The sequence below is a fragment of the Hyperolius riggenbachi genome, chromosome 2 (genome assembly GCF_040937935.1).
Source record: "Hyperolius riggenbachi isolate aHypRig1 chromosome 2, aHypRig1.pri, whole genome shotgun sequence".
NCBI classification, from domain to species: domain Eukaryota; kingdom Metazoa; phylum Chordata; class Amphibia; order Anura; family Hyperoliidae; genus Hyperolius; species Hyperolius riggenbachi.
Window position 1 is genome coordinate 45,344,213 of NC_090647.1, and position 13,986 is coordinate 45,358,198.

Below are 13,986 nucleotides of genomic sequence, written 5' to 3' on the forward strand. Positions count from 1 at the left end.
CCAATCTTGGGGTTGCTATAACGCGGTGGGGGCGGGACACAGAGGCATGTCATGAGGCAGCGAACATGACTCTGTGTCCCATCTGCCCCCCCCAACCACCACGTAGGCAGGGCCTGTTCTCTCGTGATACAAGGTGAAACATTTGCATCAGGTGCAGAGATTACAGGGGCAGGATGTTTATACGGTGTGTTTACACTAACAGCATGCAGTCAGAGTAAGAGGAGAGCGAGATGAAGAGGTCATCATTGAGGAAAAGCAGCTTGTTGTGCTGTGTGAGGAGTGACAATGAGTGAGGAGAGGGGAGGCAGGAGAGCAGCAGTGTTTCATATGACTTGCACAGCAGAAGGGAGGAGGTGGCACTGCTGTCCTGACTGAGGAGGAATGGCATGGCTGAGGGTGAGCAGTTTGTTTGGCACAGACTCGTAGGCACACTTTTTTCTCCTACAGGTACACTTTACAAAAATAAAATGTCTTGACTTCCGCTTGAATGAACAGAAGCTATGTGCATGCACGGTTTTACAGATGTCAAGTATGTGTACAAAACACAACAAAAGCCTTCTTCTAGGTAACAAGACATGGAGCGGGCTAATCAATAACCCGACTGATGCAGCTCGCTCCAGCTCTGCAGGGCATAGGAGCATGACATTTTGCATATTGGCAAGATCAATCAGCACATTTTGGGAGATGGCACCCAGGTAGTTAGTAATCCCAAATAAATTGCAGCAGTCTGACAGGGAGAGGAAAATCTTGTTCATGAAGAAAAGGTCACCATGCTGTAAAAGATGCCCCAAAGAATACTTCTTTTCCTACGAATGTCAATCACGGACGCCCTGATTGGCCAGTTTATAACTTGTCTAGAAGTGTCAGAAGATCTGAGCTCGAGCTACAGAGTAAAGCTACACACTCATAGAATCACTATCACTGCAGTCTATTTTCTATCTTTTGTGATCACTTTGAGTGACAGTTAAATGAATACTATCGATACCCAAGTGTTCTAAAATGACAGTGTGCAAATAATGTCTAAGTAGCTGTGTAAACATTTTCCTACTTTTTATGTTAAATATCAGAGGCCAAAACTAATTTATTGAGGGTAGGATTTAGCTATATTGGGACAAATCAATTGCAGAAGGGGTGTCTGCTTCAATGCACAGCCAGAGTTGCATATCAGACTACAGAAAGCAAATATAAAACATATCAAACGCTGAAAGCAAAAACAGTATGAAAAGCTGTGACAATTAGTTACATTTCCTCTGCTCTCTTCAGACACTTCAGTCAGAAACACCGGATACAGGATCTGCAGGTGTTGGGAGCTTTCTCTCTCTGTCACACACAGAGCTACACATATAGTTAACTGATCAAGTGTGAGGGGAATTTCCCCTCTCGTCATGGCCCAGTCAGCCGTCAGTTTTGGCGTCAGTAAAGCTTGAAAGTATTTTGCTAACAGTAAACAAAGAAGTTGCTACTAAAATGTATACACCAGTACTTAGCAGCACTTCCCAAACAATTCCTGTGTCAATAAAAAAAAATATGTGAATCGATAGTATTCCTTTAAGAGTGGAGGATGTGGACCAAAAATTATTTTAACGTGCACCTGAACTTTTGCATAGGACAGAAGGAAAACATAGAAATGCACCCTGTATGTATTTAGAGAGTTTAGTCTAGTCTAAATCACCCCCCATCTGTGACTAATCACAACTGTAAATTGATCTCTCAGCTGTGTCAGCTGGCTGCCTCAGAGCAGCTAATTGGTAAACATAGGATGTTAACCCTATGTATGTTTCCATTAAAGCAGGAAGTAGACACACTACAGGTTTATTGTAGGAATTGTATAAGCTGTAAAAAAAAAAGGTTTTTTAAAAAAAGGTTATTATGCTGTTGCTTATCTTTTAGCGCAGAGAGGAAGTTCTGAGTTCAGGTCCACTTTAACAAATTTTCTAAATTGGTAGTAGGGAAAAAACTTGTATAATGTTAAAGAGAATCTGTACTTTAAACTACACAAAAACTTTTATAACTTTAAAGATAATATGTACTATGAAAATCTTACATAAATAAACGTTCCAGACTGTTTGTTGTCTTCTCTTAGCCCCCTCAGTGACATTTTCGCCGCTCCCCACTGCTTTCTTGGTGATAAAATCACTGTTTTAGCCATTGTTTTTGTATACAATGAAGATGGCCGCCAAACAGGAAATACATCACCAGAGCAGGTGCCGGTTTGCAGTGGCTCCTCTCAAGCCTGAACTGACTGCTGGAATGTTACTCCACTTGCTATCTTAGCTGCTTGTCTGGGCTTTTAAATGATCTTTCTGCACTCACAGCTGTTCACAAGGTCACAGCTCCTGAGCCTCAGACACGCTGGCTGTGAGCAGAGACCTTGCCTGTGATACACACAGCACACAGGAGAGCAGAGGGGGGCGTGGAGGGGACGTGCATAACTTCTCCCTATCACAGCAGAGGCAGCACATTCCTCCCTGTGTCGACAAAGCTTGACAAAGAAAAGAAGATTAGATATATTTCAGAGACAGTGCAACTAGAAAAGGTTGCAGTAGAACAGGTATAGGAACTTATAGGATAGAAGAAATAAGGCTTAACATTTTGTTACAGAGTCTATTTAAAAAATAATAAATAAGTATTTTATTAAACACTTTAAATGTTTATCAAACTTTAATGTATTTATAGTACCTTTGACAGAGCATCTACAGAGTACCCAAAGACCCAAGTGAGGATGGACTTTTCCTCACTTAACCAGCCGGGTGGTATGGACGATTTTCATCAAATAAAGAGCAGCACACGCAGCCGCACTTTGCCAGCCGCGTGTGCTGCCCGATCGCCGCCGCTCTGCGGCGATCCGCCGCGAGCAGCGGCGAAAGAGGGTCCCCCCAGCCGCCTGAGCCCAGCGTAGCCGGAACAAAAAGTTCCGGCCAGCGCTAAGGGCTGGATCGGAGGCGGCTGACGTCAGGACGGCGGCTGACGTCCATGACATCACTCCGCTCGTCGCTATGGCGATGATGTAAGCAAAACAAGGAAGGCCGCTCATTGCGGCCTTCCTTGTTTATTCTGGGCGCCGGAGGCGATCGGAAGAACGCCTCCGGAGCGCCCTCTAGTGGGCTTTCATGCAGCCAACTTTCAGTTGGCTGCATGAAATAGTTTTTTTTTTATTTAAAAAAAACCCTCCCGCAGCCGCCCTGGCGATCTTAATAGAACGCCAGGGTGGTTAAAGGATACCCGACGTGACATGTGACATGATGAGATAGACATGGGTATGTACAGTGCCTAGCACACAAATAACTATTCTGGTTGAACTTGATGGACGTATGTCTTTTTTCAACCAAAATAACTATGTAACTATGTGTTTCGTGTTTTCTTTCTCTGTCTGAAAGAGTTATATATCAGGTATGTAAGTGGCTGACTCAGTCCTGACTCAGACAGGAAGTGACTACAGTGTGACCCTCACTGATAAGAAATTCCAACTATAAAACACTTTCCTAGCAGAAAATGGCTTCTGAGAGCAAGAAAGTGATTAAAAAGGGGAATTTCTTATCAGTGAGGGTGACACTGTAATCACTTCCTGTCTGAGTCAGGACTGAGTCAGCCACTTACATACCTGATATTTAACTCTTTCAGGCAGAGAAAGAAAAAAAAGGAACACAGCATAGTTATTTGTGTACTAGGCACTGTATATGCACATGTCTATCTCATCATGTCACATGTCACTTCGGGTATCCTTTAAATACTGTGGTTGTGGGTCTTGCAACCCCCACTTGTGAGTACATCTCTACAGTAGCTATACATACAGTATACACCTGGCACAATTAAATTGTACATGTTACATTTCGGCACACTGAGCCATCAAATTTGGGGTTTCCCGACTTTGCATTATGTTTGGCCCACTCAAGACCACCAGAGAAGCTATATTGGAGGTGAAGCCCCTAGATCACCAATGAAGCCATATGGGGGAGGAGGACTGTGGTGTGTGTGTGTGTGGGGGGGATCATTAGACACCGTGGACTCGTACAGGGGACATAGGGGGGCATTAGACACCAGGGAACTGTATAGGGGAGGAAGAATGGCCACCATACCAGGGAATTGTGTACAGGAGGGGGGCATTAGACACCAAAGATTTTTATAAGGGAGGCAGGTGGCCACTAGACATTGAGGTTGGCCCGTGACTTGGTCCTAGTATTCAATGCCGGTCAACTTTTTGAGCTTGACACCTGAGTTAAATACTACACTATACAGGACTCTTTTGTTCCGTTTGTTTCTTTTGTTTTTCTTGAAGAGCCTTCAGATCACTATAGACATCCCCCCAGTGACTTTTGGTGACCGTTTACCATAATCTGTGTACAGATTGGCTGCTGAGCAAGCAGGAGGGACTCTGCAGCAGCTAGTGGCAAAAGCTACAATATCGGTCATCCGAATTGTATTTAGACTGGAGACAGCTGAAGCAGAGGCCGCTGATATCGCAGCACCCCTGCACTTTAGAATTTCTCCTGAAACAATCACGAATGATCATTTCAGGTGACTAGACTCTAGAGTGTGGCTTCACCGCAATGATCACATGATCATCTCTTGGTGGCAATACAAAGGATGACTGAAAAAATGATTGATGTGAACAATCTATGGTTAATTAGGTCAAAATCACTTAGACTAAATGAACAGCACTGTTGTACTTTGTTGATCACCGCAGACCTGATCTAATCTTTTCTTCTGGAGGATCAAAACATTATTTACAGTAGGTGCTGCAGATCGATTGTTTTGAAGTGTTCCTAAAGCCCAGGGGATAGTCTGTTTGGATAGTAATGCTGAATCTAACCTTCTATTTCCATCCCTTGCAGTTGCTGGCCAGTGCTTAGGGCCTGGACACACTGCCATGCTGTAATACAGATATTCCCCGGTTAACGAACGAGATAGGGGCTGTAGGTTCATTCTTAACTTGAATCTGTTCTTAAGTCGGAACAATGTGCCATCTCTGCCCCCTGTACCTCCTCTGTGCCTCCAGTGTCCCTCTCTGTGTCACCTCTGCTCTCTGTACCTGCTTATACAAGTTTAAAAGCCATTTTTTCTTTGAATTTTTTAAAATCGATTTTCTCAAAAACAAAGTCCAAATTGAAAAAAAATGTTTTGGCTTGTTCCCATGGAAACACTGAATCCATGCCGTTGGTATCGGTGGGTTGTTCATAAGTCGGGCATTCGTAAATCGGGGACTACCTGTACAACACAGATGGCCATGTTTTTAAAGAAACACTCCGCACCTATGGCGCCAACACCATTCAACTACACTGCACACATGTATGCAGGGCTGGATTTAAGCCAAGGCCACATAAGCCACAGGATCAAGGGCGGCTGGGCAGCAGGCTATACTAGGGGTAAGGGAAGAAATCACCTGACTAACTATAGTTGAGGGAGGTTGGTCATCAGACTATACAGAAGAAGGGGGAAGGGTCATCAGAATACCTATACTTGGGGGAAGGGGGCATCATCAAGCTATCTAAACTGGAGGGGGGGGGGGTCATCTGGCTAGCTATACAGGGGGGAGGGGTCAATGGGCTACCTATACTAAAGGAAGGGGGAAGGGTAATTTGGCTATCTATACTGAAGGAGGGCAGCTGCTGACATTGGCCTTGGGTGGTAAAGAGTAAAAATCAGGCCTTGAAAGTATGCCGAAGATGTCAGCACTGTATAAACACACAATAATAACCATATGGTGTATGGACTAATAGGAATGCTGTGTAAAAATAAAATGGCGCTTATTTAGACTTTCTGCCTAGTCTGCCAAAGTTTTCCATTGGTCCACACAAATGAACCAATGGGATGTTTTAGCACTAAATTTAGATGTGACAAGGCCAGCAGGCCGCCTGGAGAACAACCCATATGGGCACACAAATTTGAATACAGAATACTTAGGTTGCTTCTAAATCGCATGCGGGGAAAACATCTGAACCCCCATAGCTGTGCATGGTAGGGATATAGTGATTCGGATATGTGATTGTCCTGCGGCAGGAGAGCCTGGAACAGGACAGCTGCTCCGCATCATTTCCCCTTGTACATTACCCTGTGGCATAGTGCACCAACAGGGTAATATGCATAGCTCCGCCCCAAAACAGTGATGTGCTCCCTGCTGGCCACTGAATTTTGTCCAATATGCGCATGCACGCCGCACCGACACTGCAACAATCTAAATAGATAATTGCCTTGTCCAAGACTCCAATGCAAATGCCTGCCACACGGTACCGCTCATACTGCTCGGCAACGTACTGCAGAGTCTGCGCTGCCGTATCCACTTCCGCCACAGCACGTCACACCGCGGGTAGTGTGGCAAGTCTTATAGAGACTAATGTCCACTGCGACGGTGGAGCAGGGGGGGAGTGTACCGCAACACAATGCACCATGTGTGGAAGGGGCCTGAGGAGGAACTGTAGGGAAAATAAACTAATAAGCAAAATTGTTTATTTTTTTTTTTTTTACAATGTTCAGTTATAAATTATTTAGTCAATGTTTGCCATTTGTCAAATCTTTCCTCACCCTGATTTACATTTTAAAATTTTTCACAGGTGGTGACGTTTGGTGATGTTTAGTCCCGTTAGGTTCATCTCTGCAGAATGTTAGTTTCTAAAAATTCCAAAGCCAGTACAAAGTATACCTGATCTCTCAGAATGCTCTGGGAGGAGAATTCCACATAGCTAAAGAGCCTAGGCTAAGTATCACTGGTAAGCCGGAGCTACATATCACTATAACATTATCATTATGCAGCAATATATAGCTGTAGGAAGTGATTCTGGTGCTGAAACGAGTAAAATGACTGTAAAAATGTATAATTTTCAACATTCTACTATATGTCACTACAGTGCCTCTTTAAGTACCTTCATCCTTCATGCTGTTTATTGCTGTTACTTTGCAGCTGTTGGAGGATTATCCTCATTAGTCACTGCCAAGTTTTTGTACCTGGACTCTGTCTTGTTCTGTAAAGCCCAGTAGACATGATGTTATTCAGTTGGAATGCTTCTCCTGTGTGGAAGTCCCTGAACACCCTATTACACCTCCACCAGCCAGCCCAGCTCCTTATTCTGGCTCAGGTCATGGACTCTCAGCAGAAGAGCACAGCACTCTTGATGTACAGCTCGACTTCTGGCCAAACTGGTCTATTTGTAATAATGGGTTCCCAGGTGAGGGCGAGGATTCCCGCATAGAGACCCCAGAAGAAGATATAAACCTTCCTGGCCAATAAGATAATTACTTACAGACGTCTACAGACTTGGCAGACAGAGCTGAGCAAAATGGCCAATCTCATCCAGGTTAAAGGTTTTGAAATGACTGTACAAATTTTATTACAATGATTTTTTTTACTTTTATCAGAATTTAAATGCATTCTTATATAGAGGGTGGGTATTAAAAATCAATTTCCAAAAGGTTCCAGATTGACTCTTAACCAATTCCGTACTGGCAGTCTCTGGTCCCTGAAGGACCAGAGACTGCTGGTACCAAAAACCGGCTTCTACAGATGAATAGCCGCTCGGACACGACCCTCTCGCCGTTCGCACCACTCACCCGTTGCTGCAGGCCCTCCGCTTTGCTATCGCTATGACGCCAGATCTCTGTGAGCTGGTCATGATGCGGTGAGTCTATGATCAATGCGAGCCAATGAGCAGGTCCAGATTTAAATCACTGGAGCCTACAGGAACAGATGTCCTGACATCCTAGACTTTCCCTCCATGGACCACACTGAAATAGCGCTGGCTGGCCCAGCTGTCACTCCTCCCTTACTTCCCTTGCGCATCATAGGTAGCTACACGTGTCCCTTAGTAATAGGTAGCCAGAGGTACCCTCAGTATTAAGTAGCTAGAGGTGCCCCTGACTGAAGGATGATCTCATCAGTGAAATGCTGAGAGCAGGGTGAGTGACCTCTCATTTACGCTTTGCTCAGGACTCTGCATAGGGAAGGAGGCACTAGTGGAGGGAAGTAAGTCACCTTTCCATCATTCGGCGCCTGTAGGCACGTGCCTGCAGTGCCTTATGGTAAATCCAGCCCTGCCAGTGAGATTGAAACTTTTGACAAGTCTGCAAATGCCAGGCTTAACAGGTGGCTTTTCAGTCTGGATTTTAATAGCTAGAGAGAGAGGGCTGTCTTTATTGGGTGTGGTAGGGAGTTCCAAAGTGTAAGGGCAGCATGACAGGAAGCTCTAGATCCAAAGGTTTTGAGGTGCACTCTGGTAGTCACCAAGTGTATGGATCCTGTTGATCTGAGGTTGTAAGAGGTGTGATTCTTCATGTATCCAGTGTCTAAATTGTGTAGGGATATGAATTTGATTTGAAAGTATACCTGATATGGGATGAAAAGTTTTGTTTTACTTACCTGGGGCTTCTTCCAGCTCCCATAGCCTTTTACAGGTTCCTTGGTTTCCTCCTGTTCCTCTCCATTGTGCCGCTATGCCCCTCCGAAAGCTTGCCAACTGGACCAGTCATGGGCTACTGTGTGTGCTTCTGGCCCTGGCCATTGTGATCCTTTAAAGGCTCTTCAAATGGGAGACTGCAGAGGTCACAAAAACTGCACTCAGTACAATACTGTAGGGTCCCCACGATCTGTCCCGTCCCCCCCTCCCTGGCTACTGCAGCTAATATGGGAAATAACTGTTGGTTGTTTCACATATTAGCGACCTGACCAGAGCTGGTCGGCCAGGTCTCAAAAAAAGAAGGAAATTGGTAAAGTTCAGCCCGGTATTGGTGTCTGCAATGCCCCAGGCTCCTCACCCCGCCCCAGGTGTCCTCTCACCTCTCCATTCTGCCTTCCTCGTACCGATTCCACTCGGTGTCCTCTCACTGTGGCTGGAAAATAGATGGGGCAGCCCCCTCCCAGCATGCTGTGTGTGACCACTCCAGCTTCCTATTGCAGATCCTTGTGTTGCCGGTTTTTATTGCGCTACAGGTATGACGTTTTTATAAGGCAACAAATGGGGCTGCAATAAGAAGCTGGAGGGGCCACCCACAAGCGCGCTGTTGGGAGGGGCTTTCCTGTCTATTTTCCCGTCAAAGTGAGAGGACACAAGGAGTGGAGTTAGGATGACGAAGGCAGCGTGGAGAGGTGAGAGAGAGGACAATAGAGCAAAATAGGGGTGGATTGAGGAGTATAGAACCTTGCAGACACCAACGTAGCCACCATGCTGGACTTCACTAATGCCGGGCCAAATTGCACCCCCTCCAGCCCTGCCCCAATTTGTTTACTCTTGTCTTAGGAACCAGCGGGGCTCTAGGGCTGTAATTTAGGACAGATGTAGTACAGTGGGTCCCCTCCATTTGAGGAGTGTCGATGTGTGTGTTATATATGCACAGAGGGAGCTACTAATTGCTTGGCAGTTGGCAACAGTTGTTGTTTCCCACAATTCAATGAGGTTCACTGAAAAAACACTTTCAGGACCATGGTCCTGACATCACCCTGTGGGAGGGGTTTCACCACAATATCAGCCATACAGACTCCCCTGATGATCTATTCGAGAAAAGGTAAAGACTTCTTCTGGAATAGGGTGTGCCGTGCTACTGATTGGGATGAAGTTCAATCCTGGGTTAAAGAGGAACTTCAGCCAAAACAAACATACTGTCATTAAGTTACATTAGTTATGTTAATTAAAATAGATAGGTAATATAATCTCTTACCCAACCCGTTTTAAAAGAACAGGCAAATGTTTGATTTCATGAGGGCAGCCATCTTTTTGGTTGAAAGGAGGTGACAGGGAGCATGAGACACAGTTCCAACTGTCCTGTACCCTGATCACCCCTCCCAGCTGCTAGGCAACGTGAATAGGAAATCCCATCATGTTTTGCACAGCATCAGGGAAAAAAAGCCCGGGCAGTTTTCTTTGATGGGTGGAGCTTAGCTAAATATGCAGCTAAAATTATGCTTTGGTAAGAAAAACAAAGTTCTGATGTTGTGAAACTGTTAAAGAAACAGCAAGCCTTTTCAGTTCTGCTGTGTAGATTTTTAGTCCGGAGGTTCACTTTAATGTTTCTCTTTTAAAACCCAGGCCCGGTTCACCACAAGGCTACAGATCCAGCCTACTTAGTGATCCTAAAAGAGAAATGCATTCATTGCGGCACAAGAAAGAGAATGAGTAATGAGCACGACAAGCTCTGCAGGTTTATTGGGGAGAATATTAAGAATGACAGTGAGCTCCTACAATAGACAGCTGTACGCTCCCGGAGTCGTACCGCAGAGAGTAGCCGACATTTGTCAAGCTTTATTTGATCAGGAAGCAGAACCATCCAGTCTGCTCACCTGGCCCCATCATTGGGAGCATGCCTTTATCAATGGTGACAAGTAAATTATCGCAAATTTACACCCAGGCTGTACACCGCATTAGGAAAGCTCCTCAGCCTCTGCAAGCCTCCATTTAGCAAGCAGCGATCGCTGTCTCACAATCGTCCTTCCAGCCTGTTACTGGGGGCAATCTGCATACAGCTCGCCTTACTTACAGCAACAACCTGTCCTGCATTTTCTAGGAAACCTGGAAAGGACATCCGACAATTGTATCCCTCCTCCTTCTCCTAAAAAAACTTTTTTTTTAGATATCCTACAGTTTTATTTTATATTTAAAATCTAGCTTTTAAGTGTTTATGGTTTCATTGTCTCTACTCAATGACACCTTCATTGAAGTATGCTAGAGCTCAAATCTATGAATTATTGACCATTTTTATCTTTTTCCTGCTCTCAGAAACCATTCACTGACAATGAAAGTATTTTTTGTGGCTGTAATTACTAATCAGTGAGGGTTATGCTATAGTCTGACCCAGTCCGACCTGGTCCCGACCCAGACAGAAAGTGTCACTTACATACCTGATATTTAACTCTTTTAGGCAGAGAAAGAAAAAAAGAACACAGCCTAGTTATTTGTGTGCTTGGCATTGTACATACACATGTCTGTCTCATTATGTCACATGTCACCTCGGTTGCCCTTTAAAGAGGAACTTTAACTCAGGATTGAACTTCATTCCAATCAGTATCTGATTCCCTCTTTCCCATGAAAAATGTTTACCTTTCATCAAATTGATCATCAGGGGGGTCTGTATGGCTGATATTGTGGTGAAGCCCCTCCCACAGTGTGATGTCATTTTTATGGTCCTGGCAGATTTTTGTTTGTGAACCTCGTTGCAATGTGGGAAATAACAGCTTTTTCCAGCTGCCCAGCAAGCAATATCTCCCTCTGTGCATAGAACTCTCAGTAACAAACATTCCAGTTCACCGGGCAGAACTAAAGAGGTCACCACCAGAGATAAATGTCAGGATGTAAATCAGGGAAAGGAAAGATTTTACAATGAGCAAACACTGACTAAATAATCTGTAAATTAATATAAAAAATAAGCAATTGATGTCATTTTCACTGCAGTTTCTTTTTAACTGCCTAATGACTGCTCCACGCGGATTGGTGTGAATGGCTGGGAATGGACTTTGCAGGGGATCGGAGCGGAACTCCGTCATCAGTCTCCCAGCGGCATTCGCAGCTAGGGACTGTTAGAAGGTGAAACCGCCATCTAATAACATTGTACAGCGCTGCGGTCTAACGCAGCGCTGTACTGGGGACAGCTGTGTGACATGGCTGTCCCCTTCAGAGGCTCAGAAGTGATTGGTTGTCATAGGCTGATGCCTATGACAGCCGATCACGGTGATTGGCTGGCGGGGGGAGGGAGGGCGGGGATTAAAAAATTAGTAATAAATAAATAGGCAATTTTATTATAAAAGTAATAACAAAAATATTTGTAGAAAAAAAAAACACTAAGGGAGCAATCAGACCCCCCCTCCTGGCAGAACCACCGTGGCGTTTTATCTCCAAATGGTTTCCCTGTGACCCCCTTCACCTGCCTTGCCGTGGCCCGCCCCCAGCTTCAGAACTCTTTAGCCAGGTGGGTGCTAAACCAGGACTCTCCTGTACCGAGCTAGCGGCCGCGGCTCACCAGGATAGAGCTTTTCTCCGGAGTAACCTCCTTCTCCCCGCTTCACCCTAGCCGGACATTTGCAATTTACCTATCGCTTGGCACCACGCGCTGATACAGCGTGAGTACCTAACATCCACAGTGACTTTGGACTTAGTACTGTATTTTCTCCTCTAACAGGACGCCATCCTTAAACCACCTAGGATGCTATATATTTTACAAGGATTGATCTTTTAATATTTTTTGAATGCACTGACATGTCATTTTTTGCAGAAGTTTTTATATATCTTTTTAGTGAGACGTCACTATTTTTATTGTCAATTGTAGCAATTTATGTTATGCTGGGTGCTGTATTCACATGAATACTTGAATTTATAGCTTACTTTACTAAGGCTCATCTGCTCCATTGTACAGTCTAGTTACCCAGGGTGCACTGGGTTACGGCCGTTTTCCGGTGATCAAAACGGGCCACTTTGAACCAGTGACCCCATATTGTGGTCCAGTACTGTTACCTTGGTGGATGAGCATCCAGTTGATATATAAAGTATCTGGCTGCTATGTTTAGATTCTTATCTTATTAAATTCTGGTTTATTGAAAACTCAGGCGCAAGAGTTCTTTTTACCATGATGCCTATGACAGCCGATCACGGTGATTGGCTGGCGGGGGGAGGGAGGGCGGGGATTAAAAAATTAGTAATAAATAAATAGGCAATTTTATTATAAAAGTAATAACAAAAATATTTGTAGAAAAAAAAAAACACTAAGGGAGCAATCAGACCCCCCCTCCTGGCAGAACCACCGTGGCGTTTTATCTCCAAATGGTTTCCCTGTGACCCCCTTCACCTGCCTTGCCGTGGCCCGCCCCCAGCTTCGGAACTCTTTAGCCAGGTGGGGGGAGTTTGGGGCGGAGTTTCTGACATCCACAGATCCTGGCAGCACAGACATATTTTTCACTCTTGGCCCTCTTTAATTCAATTGTGCGTTCAATATAGGCTTGGTGCATTTAAGAGCAGCCAGAACATACTACTGAACACAGAATAGGCACATTAAGAGCCAAATGTAGTGTAGTATGTACTGGTAGTTGAAATGAAGTATGACAGAGTAATAAGCTATACTCACAAAGCAGGGTTACCTCAAAGGCAAGCACTGTATAGGCAGGAGGGGAAATTAGACATGACCCCACTCAGGATTAAGAAGTCACCCTCCGTAAATGAGGAAAAAAGGGGGTAACACCCCTCCACCAGGGGTGGACTTTATATATAGCATAGTATGGATACAGAGGCGCAAGAAGGATAAACGTATTTAAAAAGTTTAAAACATGAGGCAGTGATGGACTTACCTCCTCCAAGCAGACACAACATTTTCCAAACTGTTTCCAGGCGTTCCCCCACCACACCTCCAGTCGCTCCCCCCATCACACCTCCTGTCACATCTCCATCACACCCTTCAGTCACATCCCGATCACACCTCCTGTCACATCTCCATCACACCTACAATCACATCCCCACCACACCTCCAGTCACATCCCCACCACACCTCCAGCCTTTCCCCCCACCACACCTTCAATTGTTCTCCCACTACACCTCCTGTCTCATCTCCACCACACCTCCAATCATATTCCCATCACACCTCCAATCACATCCCGACCATAGCTCCAGTCGTCCCCACTCCACCACACCTTCAGTTGTTCTCCCACCACACCTCCTGTCACATCTCCACCACACCTCCAATCATATTCCCACCACATCTCCGGTCACATCCCGACCAGACCTCCAGTTGTTCCCCCACCACACCTTCAATTGTTCTCCCACTACACAACCAGTCACATCTTCACCAGACCTCCAGTCACATCTCCACCAGACCTCCAGTCACATCTTCAGCACACCTTCAGTCACTCCCTCGCCCTTGTTCCGCTCCCTCACCACATGCATATGAAGTTCTCCCATGTCTACGGTCACTGTGTGACTTCTCTCTCGCTCTTCAGTCGCCTCTGTTCGGAGGTCAGAATGACGAGGAAACGCCGTGTCAGGCATGGTGGTACAGCACTGGGGCAGGGATTGAGCCCATAGCACT

General features: G+C 45.2%; 1 protein-coding gene across 20 annotated transcripts in view; it reads left to right on the forward strand.

The window, feature by feature from the left end:
* Window positions 1-13,986, forward strand: part of TENM4 (teneurin transmembrane protein 4) — a 1,797,006-nt gene that overhangs the window by 521,766 nt on the left and 1,261,254 nt on the right. Inside the window, exon 1 of one of the 20 annotated variants that reach the window (XM_068266720.1) lies at window positions 6,626-6,704. The exons of the other annotated variants lie outside the window; for them this stretch is intronic. The gene's annotated coding sequence lies outside the window, so the exon portion shown is untranslated. Of the gene's footprint in view, window positions 1-6,625; window positions 6,705-13,986 lie in introns of those variants that run through there. 20 annotated transcript variants of the gene reach the window in all.